The sequence below is a fragment of the Centroberyx gerrardi genome, chromosome 21, assembly GCF_048128805.1.
Source record: "Centroberyx gerrardi isolate f3 chromosome 21, fCenGer3.hap1.cur.20231027, whole genome shotgun sequence".
Lineage (NCBI taxonomy): Eukaryota > Metazoa > Chordata > Actinopteri > Beryciformes > Berycidae > Centroberyx > Centroberyx gerrardi.
In genome coordinates this window covers 12,620,197-12,632,718 of record NC_136017.1, presented here as the reverse complement: position 1 = coordinate 12,632,718, position 12,522 = coordinate 12,620,197, and the positions used below count along the sequence as shown (strand labels likewise).

At 42.6% G+C, this 12,522-nt stretch overlaps 1 protein-coding gene across 1 annotated transcript in view; it reads right to left on the bottom strand.

The window, feature by feature from the left end:
* The window catches only part of LOC139914393 (E3 ubiquitin-protein ligase Midline-1-like), a 49,966-nt gene extending 37,654 nt beyond the window's left edge, over positions 1–12,312 (bottom strand). Inside the window, exon 1 of the mRNA XM_071902708.2 lies at positions 12,288–12,312. The gene's annotated coding sequence lies outside the window, so the exon portion shown is untranslated. The remainder of the gene's footprint in view (positions 1–12,287) is intronic.
* Positions 12,313–12,522: the final 210 nt, after the last annotated feature.

The window sequence follows — 12,522 nt, the reverse complement described above, 5'->3', positions numbered from 1 at the left end:
ATATGATTTGCGATATTAGAGGGAATGATAATTTTTACATCATTATTCTTTTTCATTGAAAAACGTATTAAAATGATTATGGTGTGATTTTTGCGGGGATCTGTACCAAACAGAGATGTTTTCTTAAGTCTGTAGAATATGATGTGTAGGCCAGGACATCGCTGCAGCACGACAATATTTAATTGAAAATGGTATTTTGACACACATTTCGCCTTTAACAAATATTGCGCCTCCTGCGATTTGAAAATTGCAGTAGGCCATATTGCGGTTTTGATACAATTTTGATTAATTGTTCAGCCCTATCATACACACACACACACACAAACATAGAAACATACATTGTCTATACCTATTTGGTGTCAGGCTCAATAATCTACTACAACCGAAATCCTTCTAGTAACAGTCCGCTGAATACAGCAAAGGATTTTATCCACAAACACAAACACACACACTCCCATACAGACATACATGAACATCATATATACATGCATACACACACACAAACACACAAACTCCAGTCTTCAGTCTTAGCTGACAACATGTCTGTGGAGAACAAGGCACCTGAGGGAGGCCCATTGGTGGTGTAGCAGAGACTGAAGTTTGCTGATGGCCCAGTAAATAGCAAAACTTCTGATATCACTAGAGTGGTGGTTAGCAGCTGATTGATTAAAGGGCTACACCAACGTTTTGAGAATTGGACCCATTGGTCACCTTACCCAATATGTGATGAGAGAATTGGCATCAAAATCATCTCTGTGTCTATATAGCTCTGTCTGGTGCGCATGCTAACACTTTAGCATACAGCATGAGTGATCATAGGCATTTAGCATTACCTAAAAGTGAGAAAATGAGAAGTTGTAGCAGCTCTAAGGCTGGATTGTTAGTTCATTTTAATGACTTGTTCAGGGGATTAGTAAAACAGACATAAACTTTGACAAAAAGAAATACATTTGCAATGGCAGAAGATTTCTCTTCCCCCGAGACTTTGAGCGTAACTTGTTTTGTACAGGAAGTTAGCAAGTTAGCCAAAGTTTGTTGCGCTGTTGATTCGTTATGGACTTCAGTAATGATGACGAATGAGATTTTGTTTTCAGAAGTTATGAATCGACAGACCATAGAATACAATAACAATACCAATTTTGGATTACAATAAGGTTATCTTAATACTTAATCTTAATCCTAATCTTAATCTTAATCTTAATACTTTGGATAATGCTAATCGCCTATGATTACATAATTTATGCTAAAGTGACAGAACTATCTACTGGAGACAGAGATGATTTTGGTGCCAATCCTCTCGTCAGATATTGGGTTAGGTGCCCAAAGGACCTGTAAAGGAACACACAAAGATTTTGGGAGAATGGCCCGTTGGTTATTACCTGTGAAGTGATGAGAACATAGACACCAAAGTCATCCATGTGTCCCTAGTAGATAATTTGCTCCGGTGCTCCATGCTAACACTTTAGCATTCACTATGTTGAGTGATAGCAGGTAACTAGCATTATTCACAAAAGTGAAATAATGTGAACTTGTAGCAGCTCTAAAGCTATATCAGCTTTATTATTATATTATAGCTATTACAGCTATTTCATTTTAAAAATGTATGAATCTGCAGGCCATTTAATAAAAGCCAATAACTTTGTTATTACTAAAAGGTGAGCCTTCTTACTTTGGATAATGCTAGTGGCCTACTATCACTCAAAAATAGTGTCTGCTAAAGAGTTAGCATTGAGCACCAGAGAAAACGATCTACTGGGAACAATGGATGATTTTCATATGTATTCTCATCACTTAACTGGTAAATTGACTAACGGGCCAATCTCTCAAAAACGTGGTGTACTCTTTCTTTCTTATTCTTTCTTTCTCAGCCACATGGAATGGATCATCTCCAGTCCTTCTTTGCTTGCCTGATAGTCCCAGAGGACAGCATACACACAAACAGCAAGCTTCTTATTTTACAGTGTGAGCATAAACTTTGCACACACACACACACACACACACACACACACACTGACCCTGACACACCCACTCACAGACACACATGCGCACACACTTAGCTGTCAACCAAGTAGCCAGTAGACAGTATTTCACAGAAGCTTAGAAAATGCATCAGGAAAAAAAGAAAGTTCCTGACAATACCAAGAAATTGATGGAGCTCTGACAGGGTGTTAGTGCTTGACAGGGGGAAACCTGTAGGCGACAAGGGAGGAGGAGGAGGGGGTGCATGGAAATAAATCTACAGCATCCTGACAAACACGAACACACGCACACAAACACACATTTGTGCGTACACATAAGCCCACGCCATCACACAAATGCAAGGCGGCAGGCGAGGCAAGAGTGAAATGCCTCTCTGCTCACCATAGGTGACACTGTTGAACCACGCAGCGAGGTGAGGAAGCAGGAGACGGAGAGCAGAGAGAACGGAGGCTGGGGAAGGAGAGCGAGAAGAGAGGGATGGAGAGAGAGAGAACAGAAATGGGAAGAGAGGGGGGAGAAAAGGGAGCTCAGACTGGAGGGGGAATTTGGTCAAATCCAGGCGAATGTTGTTTCTTTTTTTCCTCTGTCATTTTGTGCCTCATGACTGCTGGAGCTGCCACTGGCTGTTGGAGCTTTGTCTGCTGTGTCGGCACTACTCTAACGTCAGTACCGCTGGTCTTCAGTGGGGGGCGATGCGCCACGGAAATCAAGTTAAAGCCGGATGCTTAGTGGAAGAAGCCTCCACTCTCTCCCCTTCTCCTTCTCCTTCTTCTCCCCAGTTTCCTGCATCTTTTGCATGTGAGCAACGAGTGGATGTTTCTGCTAAAATATACTCTTAAATATATCCTAAATATACTAGGGAAATGTACAGAGGTTTTTGAATACAGACCACCAAGAGAAGTCAGTGTTATAATGTTGATTCCTGGGAATGGCCTAATTCTTTCCCTCTCCTCTCAGTGAAGAGTGTAACTGAAACTAAAAGTGTAACCATCTTTTATAGTGCATTATTAATACTGCCTTCAAAAATAACATGGCTCCTGAAGTTTTCATTGTGATCTAACACATATAGGGCAGTTTGGCTTGGAGGTAAAACAAGGATGCAGGTTTGATCTCTGACACATTGCCGTACTCTAAGTGTGAACTGGCAACCGGAGGGTAGCTGGTATAACATACAGACAATGATATATATTGCATTGCAGCTGACCTTTCTGAACAAATGCATATGGGTTATATGTGGGTATATAAAGGAAAAGGAAAAGGAGCGATATTCTAAAACAAATTCTATCTTATGTAAAACAGCAAATAACTCTATGATTCTCTTCTACAGCATTGCTCCCATTTTCCTTTCTGATAAAATTAAGCATACTTTGACAAAAATTGTGATTGTTAAAAACTGTTGTTCTGTAACCTTAACTGGATTATAATGGTCTGCGTGGCTGAAATGACTGTGACTCTTTCCATATTCAATAAAAACAGATTTGAGCTACAGGTATTATATGCTTAGGTCTCTGTGTGTGTGTGTGTGTGTGTGTGTGTGTGTTTGTGTGTGGTGCGGTCATGCATTCGTGTCCCGTCACCGTGTCTGTTTGTGTGGGAAATGACAGGTTGAAGCGATCGGCGGTGACAGGTCTAACTGCTCGGCCTCAGAGGATCCGCTGTGCTCAGACGTGCTCGGCCCCTCGGAAGGAAGGAGCGGGTTCAGGCCAGACTCTCAGCTGCGTCCACAGCAAGACCTGCAGCACTGTTGTGACATGTGAGCGTCTTATTCTGTCTCTGCTTCTGTTCCTGACTGCCTTCATCTCTCTGTCTGACCCTGATCTGATTCAACCATTTTTATTTTTTTTATTTCTTGGGTGGGGTGTATCAAGTTAATCAATATATAGAAGCTCCAAGTTATTAAAGAGTTATCATTTTGTAAACCAGGGACATTATATACCTAAGGCACTATCCATTAGAAAGCATCATTATCTATCTATCTATCTATCTATCTATCTATCATCTGTCTATCTGTCTATCTATCTGTCTGTCTGTTTATTCTCTCTCTCTCTCAATATTATCTCTTTCAATATTCTCTCTCAATATCCTCTCTCTCTCTAAATATCCTCTCTCAATATTCTCTCTCAATATCCTCTCTCTCAATACTCTCTCTCTCTCAATATCATCTCTCTCTCTCTCTCAATATGGTCAATATCTAATTTTGAAACAAAACCCTCCATATATCCTTCTCTTTTTTCCAAATGAACATCTTTTATGCAGTAGAAATGAGCCTCACTTTTAATGTTTGGAAGCATATCCAGTAGTGCCTTGCTGACAAAACAAATATGTATGAGAACTAATTAAGCTGTTCTAAAACCAAATCTCTTTAAACTTTTTTTTCTTTCTCTTTTTGTTTCTATTTGGGCTGACTCCCCCCCCATTTAGTCTGTGTTCTACTTCTAAATCATTCATGAACTCGGGTCCAAGGAGGTTGTGGCTTTTCTTTTCCGCTCGTAGTTTAATCTGTTAAATTTTTCATAGGAACTCTTTCTATCCATTTTCTAAAAACTGATTCAACAAGAGGAGAATGTCGGAAAAAAACAGAGAGAGAAACTCTGTGTGTGTGTGGGGGGGGTTTCCGAAATGGGGAAAAGAATGTGAGCGGTTCCTGCGATTATACATAATGCATCGCTCATAATGCTGATGTACAGTTAATAAAATAATTGCTGGCCTCCCTCAAACCGCAGTGATACAGCCATTGATGCTTTTAACAAAAGAAGAAGAGCGGCTTTCGAGTTAAACACACTGTTTCGTGCTCTTAAAACGAAGCCGCGGGGACGCTGTCTTTTTATTTCTGTTTAACTTTTCATCGGAATGAATATTTCAATCAATTCAAAAAAGTTATTCTTCTCCGCGGCACCGGGGGAGCGATTCCACTGCCGGATCAAACGCAGCAAAACCAGACCTCACATAACGACCCTCCCGCTCTGCCAGAAGAAGAGAGGGGAAATCGAAATCACTCCGAAATCTAAATAAATACAGCAACCAGCCGAAAGCTGCTTTAACAAAATGGAGAGGGGGGGGTAGTGGGGGGGGGGGTGGACGGTCCATCCGGTGGGTTGATGTGAGTGACTGTGGCAGTCGGCGGAGCACGACCGAGAAGTAGGTCATACCCATTGACCTAGCTAACATAATCAGCATACACTGTGTGTGTCACTGTGTGATTGCGCCGTTCCAATTCGCCCCTCGACTCGCACGGGGCAGAAAATAGCAGATATACACGGCGAGATATCGGAGGCGAGCGAAAGAGGACAACAAACATCTGAATCTGAGCGTAAACATAATGATCCGCCTGTCGTCCCACGTTGTCACATTTTTGCACCAAGAACCCGGCCTGATTAAAATGATTATGAAACATGAATTCCATTTTCTGACATTCATTCTAGACCTAATAACAAAAGGTGACCACATCATTTTTCTAATGGCTTGCCACATAATATAATACATGCTTTTGCATTGTATCACTGAAATGTAAGTTTTCAAAGAGCCAATTGATGCCAATATATGAATATGTTCCAAGTTAACACATCTGCTATCACATGTGTAAACCTGAGACACATATGCCCAAAAAATGTCCTCAACTTGTCCTCCACAGAAAGGGCACACACAGAGAAAGACAAAATACTCAATAATTCACATTTTTTTTTGTGAAAAACGAAATTAATAATTCACATTTTTTGGTGAATTATGGAGCACAAACTCTGCCTCCATGTGAGTTTTTTTTCCCCCTTTCTGTTTGTCTACATCTGATGACAGCTAAAGCTTTTTGACACTTTTGTTTACTTCTATCTGTCTAAGAATTTTAAAAGATCCCCCGACCGCTTATGGGATTTGCGATTCAGAAAAAGCATAATCTGCTTTCAAACAGCAGTGGATGCTACTATGAGAGATTAACCCTTGACCTCCGGGAGTTGCAGAGACAAAGTTGTCTTTTCGTCACAAGGACCAAGCTTTTCGCCTCGTGGTGAGGGCCAATTTCTTCTGAAAAAGAAAATGTTTTATTATTTTTCATATGCTGCACAGATGCGGCCATGAAGAAAGTCCTGTTGCGTGATTGGTGATAGCAAAGGATTTGGAGCTTGCAGCAATAACCAATAAAACGACACACAAGGAAAGATCATATTTTATGGTGTTCCCAGGCAAAATCTCTTTCTTGGGTTTTGTTGTAAGATGAATGTGAAAAATCTCGCAGTGCTAGTGCTGGAGGAACTTCATATTGGCTTCTACTGCAGCCTGCAGCCTATGGGCCTACAGGTGAAGGTAACTCCACTCAATAATGTAGCTGGGTCCAATTAGGGCAGAAGCAAAAGTATACTTTGGTAAGGAACCTAATGAGCTCCAAACACCACTTTTAGACTGTGATAAAGAGCTGAGAGCTTAAGTAGAAAATGTTAAAGTGGAAGGAGAATTAGATTTCATATCTCTCTCATCCCTTCTCTCTTCATCCCTCCTTACATCCCCTCTTGTCCACTCTCCTCACCCCCCCTCCTCCTTTCATCTCCTCTCCTCCTCTCTCCTTCTCAACTCCCCCCCCCCCTCCCTTGTTGTGTGCACATTTCCCATAATCACCCCCAACAAGCCCAACCGCAGACCGCATTCCCTGGATCATTAACAACTTAACAACAGTAACCGTTGCGACATTGAGTCTCCTGCACACACACACACACGCACGCACACACATAACATCTTTGTCTAAATCCAGACACCCTGCCATGTTTATCCCTAATCCGCTTCCTGCCACACTGGCTGTGACCAATCACGGCCTTTCATGTTCAGAAGCGGTCAGTCACACCTAACACGATTGGCTGGTTATAGTCTGGGATGCCAGGGCTATTAGTGATTATGAAAACGGGTGGGATTCAGGGGCTGATAGTGTGTAGTGACTATGTTGGTGTGTGTGTGTGTGTGTGTGTGTGGCGGCCAATCTTGCTGATCTGAGGGGTCTGTCTGGGATCTCTGCCTTGCTTGTGTGACCCAGATTGGGTCGCGCCGCATGTGAAATTAGATGTGATGTTTTGGGCCGGAGATTATAGGGGACAAAAACAAGGCAAAGCTGCTGTTGTCAAGGACATATTTAATCAGGGTGCTTGATCTACCCACCCAGCCACCAACACACACACACACACACAGACCTGACCAGACGTGGGTCAAATATTAAGTTTTAACTTGCATGCAGCACCACATTTGGTTAGATTTACTGCATTGCAACAGTTCCGAGTGACAGTTATAGTGTCAGTCGCTGAAAGATATACAGGATTTACTTCAAAGCTGCTATGCTGCTTTTCTGGCAAAACCCGTCCCACTACTATTTTGTCGTTCACATGCCTACTCAGGTCTCCACCTCATGTTAGATTGACAGGGTAGGAAAATAGAGGAGGAGGAAGGGGAGTTGCATTGTTACTGAGCTCAGCTGTGGTCTGCACATACAGTCAGCAGAGAGACGGGGGAGTAAAGGAGGGGAGCAGAGAGAAAAAGAGGGGGAGACGGAGTGTTACCTGGGGTCCTAGGAATGTTATTTGGGACGGGGGAGTTAACCGAGTGCTGAAGGTCTCATATGAGTCAGATAGTGTGTATGCGTGCGTGTGTGTGTGTGCAAGGTTTCCATAGCGTCTATTTTTGACACTACAAAGTCATCTCAGCCTCATGCCGTGATCACAATTACTCCGCGATGCGTTCATGTCGCTGCAAAACATGCGTGTAGAATCCAGTGGCTGAAACATTACGAGATGGAGAGTGATCAAGCGCGGTTATTCGCTATAGTACTACAACGTAAATTTAGCGTCGCAACTTTGATTGGCTAATGAACGGTTTCATCATGGAAGCGCCCCCCTCAGAGAGCGAGCAAAAACGAGACAGGACAGCGCTCGGTTTAGTTTATGCATGCATGAACAGTGGGATAAATCCAACACCTACATCATCTGCATCGCACTGCAACGCATCTGCAAAGCTCTCACTTGAAATTAACTGTGATCGAGGGGTTAGCTTGGAGTCATCTGATTGCACATGCGAGTAAAACCTCCGCTCCGTTACACACGTGACCTCAGCTTAACCTTAACATGCCTAAAATGACCTTTCCTAGACCCGCTTTTCGGAGCCCATCGCATGTCATAACACCTAACATATGGCCCGCCTCGGAATGTGTTTATAATTACACATGATTTTGAGTATGGACATTGACATTACAGAGCGTTCGTGAAGTGATAACAGGAAGACTCGAAGTGATCTGTGTTTATATTGAGTCAGGGAGGAAAATGTCACAAAACTTGACGGTACTGAACTTTCGAGAACGCTCTCAAGTGGTGAGATATGCCAAAACGATGCGATCTGACTTTTTAACATCTGGCTCTCTGGGGTGGATTAGCCAAAGCCTCTTGAAGCATATCAAATGACCATGAGATATCTTCAGACTGCTCCAGAAGTGGCCGAGGAATTGAAAATAAAATGCTATCGGGAGAAAATTGAGTCCTGTCTGGCACCTGTGAAAAGATCTTCGTAGGGCAATAGTCGCAAGGAAGAATGGACTGTTATCCTCCTGAAGGCAAAGCTGGAAAGGGACACGTTTTATCAAGGTTTCACAGAAGGAGTGAGGGAGTTTGCTTCCCAGATTCTAATAAATAACATATGTCATGTCATTGGGTGGACGCTTTTATGTGCAATGCCTCACAGAACCACAAGTACGTACATTTCTTGCCTGGGTGACCCTAGTGGGAATCGAACGCCTAACCAAGGCTGCATTAGTGCTGTGCTCTCTCCATTAAACTATACAAGACAAAAGGGATCAAGAAGTACCTGATCAGGGATTTTGGTCAAGGATAAGCAGTACAACAGACAGGCCAGCATGCTGCAGATCAAGAAAGACCGGTTTCTACGGTATAACTTGAAACATGATGCAGCAAAATGCCAAAATACCAAGAGCACCTGATGTGAATGCAACTGTTTAGCCATTCTGTACTCAAAAGCGTAATATCCGGTATAAACATCAATTACGTGGACTCCAAGTCATACAATGGGAGCCATTGTTGATGCTCCCCAGAATGCATTTGTACATCCTGTATGTATTAGTACTGCTGAAGGGAATTCTCTCCTGAATGGTTTGGAGAACAAGGAGAACAAAATCTGTGTATTTCAATGCCTCTGTCTCTTAATGACCATGCAGTAGTAGAGGAGCAAGCATGCAGCACAGAAATGGACTTCTATGATTAATATATGTGTAGTTCAAATGTTAATATATCTCACTTTACTCATTTGAGATTTGTATAGTAGCCAACGGTAGAGGCTCACAGGACAACTGTGAAAAAGTTTGAGCGACCACTTATCCTCTCCACAGGACTGTGCAAGCTGCCAAAAAATCTCACTGAACAGATTGTGCTCATTGTCACGATTTCTGAAGTCTCCATGGCAACGTTGCGCTCTCGTCTTATTCGCTTGGTGATTAAAGAACGCACTGGGGTGAAAAAAATTAACTGAACTGGGGTGGAAAAAAGGGAGGATGGTAAAAAAAGAAAAAAAAAAGTCTTCCAATCTTTCTTCATCCTTTTGAAGGATGTTTAGATAGCAATTAGCAGATTGGCCCTCGAGCCTCTGAAGTGGGCGACTGTTGACGCTTTGAAGATCAAATTAACCAATTAGGCGGAGATAAGAGTCTCATGAGTTACCTCCCACTTGATTATGTAAACTACGCGCCGGTGAGATACCAGGCTATTTTTTTGGGTAATGTAGATGGGCAACGCTGGCAGCAACAGGCAACAAAGTGAGAAATACTTTGACAACATAATTTATTCCTAGGTGATTAAAGCAGCAGCACAAGTTGCACAAAATGTATTCCTGTTTCACTGCCTAACACATCAGGGTTGGGTCTGCAAAGGCACTGCAGCACTATATATGATATACAGGCAGCTGTTCAGGTTGTCTAGATGGACGTTATTTCCATTGGTTTCCATGGTTTTAATCTAATCTGGTTCACAGAAAACTAGTGACACAACCGCTAAAATCCTTTTAAGAAATCATGGAATAACATGAATGAGTTAGCTCAATCAGACAAAGAGCCGTATCCTTTAAACAAACTGACAGAAAACACAATGTGTCCTCACCGCGTGTCGAGGACAGGAAAAGGAACGACAATACTACTGCTGCTATATTTGTCTACACAGTTCCCACAGTCAATCTTCAGGTTGGGAAAAAAAGAGAGGATCTCAGAGCTAAGATGCTTTTCTCAAAACCCGCCCATGCTGACAATGCGACTGAGACGTGTCGGGGGAAACAGGAAAAGAAACAGCAACAATACTATTGTTGCTATATTTGTCGCCGCAAACCGAACCGCAGATAATTCCTCCTTTGTAGTTCCCACACTCGCTCTCGGTCAAATCACTTATGTGGAATAGCAATATGACCACTAACTTCTTCACATTAAAATTCATCATGGTTTGATAAATGAGGGTATTTTTCTTTTCTTAAAACCAAATCACAGACAATTTAAATCTTATGTGTTTCCCACACTCACTGCTGGTTTAATCAGGTACTTTCCCCATATTAAATAAAAATACCAACTAACTTTTTAGTGCTGCAAGTACAAAGATGTCTCTTATTTTAGGACTAAACCACTAAAAAAGGCAGTATCTTATGGTCACTGTTATGCATTGTGCTGTCGTAGGAGCCACATGTGCTATCAGGGAGTAATTGCTGCTAATCCACATTACATGATTAACCCTATTACACACCTTGCTTTGGAAACATTCCTGCTCATTACTCCTTAAACTAGTGCTATAAACTCCAGTGCACAACAATTACAGCAGCCTCCTTTCCTTCAGTTTCCCAAGGTCTTGCAGATCAAACGCTGGATATGGGTTTCCTTGATCCTTTTGACCCATAACAGGTGAGAAGTATCAGTAGTAGCACCGAGCCTGTGGCAGCCAGCTGTTACACACACGCTTCAGCACGCAGGGGACACACACACACACACACACACACACACACCTACGCAGACATATAAACATGCCTCAGTGCACAGGAGATGCTGCGAAATGGAATGACCTGAGCTCTGGTAGGCACACACACACAAATACACACTATCACACACAAGAAAAAGAGCGTGAAATGCAAAGCGTACACGCCAACACACACACTCTATGCCTATGCACTCTGCCACACCCACGTGAATATGTAACACATGATGTAGGTTCCTATAGAGGTATGTAGCATTCACATGCACACACACTCTACAGACAAAGTCAGAGACACTGCACTGTAAATAATATCATCTCCTTTTCCGGATTTGAGAAGGTGCCATGCAGCTAAATGTCATCTAAATATCATTTAATATCAGCGAAATATCATTTCCCCTCAAGCTGTGAAATTAACAGGGTCAAACTTCCTGTACACTTCAGTGAGAAAGGCCGAACAATGGGGACTTCTCAACTCACTCACACACACACACACTCACGTAAACACACACACACACACACACACACTTGGAGCACTCAAGTACACACACGTATTTTAAGCATCCCTCAAGGCGCTGCGTCCCATCTTTATGTCTGTTGGTCTTCAAGCATCACCAAAAACACATTGGCTCCTTGAAATTGGGTCACTTGAACCAGACTCTTAAACAAGACATAACCCCCCCACACACACACAACTTATCATGTTGTTTTTCTATATCCAATACCTCTGTTCTCCAATACTGCCTCAGTATGTGATACAAATTTCATAAAAACACATCCAGTTCAGAGTTTAAATTCAACACAAAGTCATCCAACTTTACTCTTTGAAATTCTGTATTTACTGAAGCTGACCAGACTCCAATCAAGCATTTAACACCCAACTCTTTACAGCTGAAGTTGCTCAGCACTTAAAGCATGAGAATAACACATTCACCCAATTCAGGGACATTCATATCCAAAATATGGTTCGAAGAGACTTCCCATTATACTGTAAATTTAGCAACTGTTTGTGCAGAAGTTGGCCTTGCAGAAGCCACGCTAGACCTTGATACAGATGGCTCCACAACAGTCATTGGCTCAGTCCCTTAAGCCACTGCTCTATCATTATCATTCCAGTAATGCTAGCACTCAGCGCTTCCACTCTTCATCCCCACTGAGAATAATGTCTAAGTAAAGCGGCAGGGTGAAAGCATGCGAGAATCCCCCAGAGACTCCCAGACTAAGTAAACTAAGAGAAACACAGAGACCAGAACCCTTATACAGTATGCATAAGACTAGCTGAGCAACAACAAAAACAAGCTCCCCTCTCCTCCTTTTCTCTCTCTCTCTTACCTTCCACATGATTAAAATCCCATCATCCACAAACAGAGTGAAAAAAGAGAGAAACAGAGGTGGGGGACGGAGGGAGGACTGAAAGCCGGAGCTATCTTTGGCTCTCTCTCGGCAGCGGAGGAGGCAGCGGGTGTAAGCGGCAAACTTGGGAGAGTCTGGCGTGAATGGGAATAGGTCTCTCCGGCTGTGTCATCACCTCTCATGACATGCTTCCTCCTCTGCCTGTGTGAGCCTT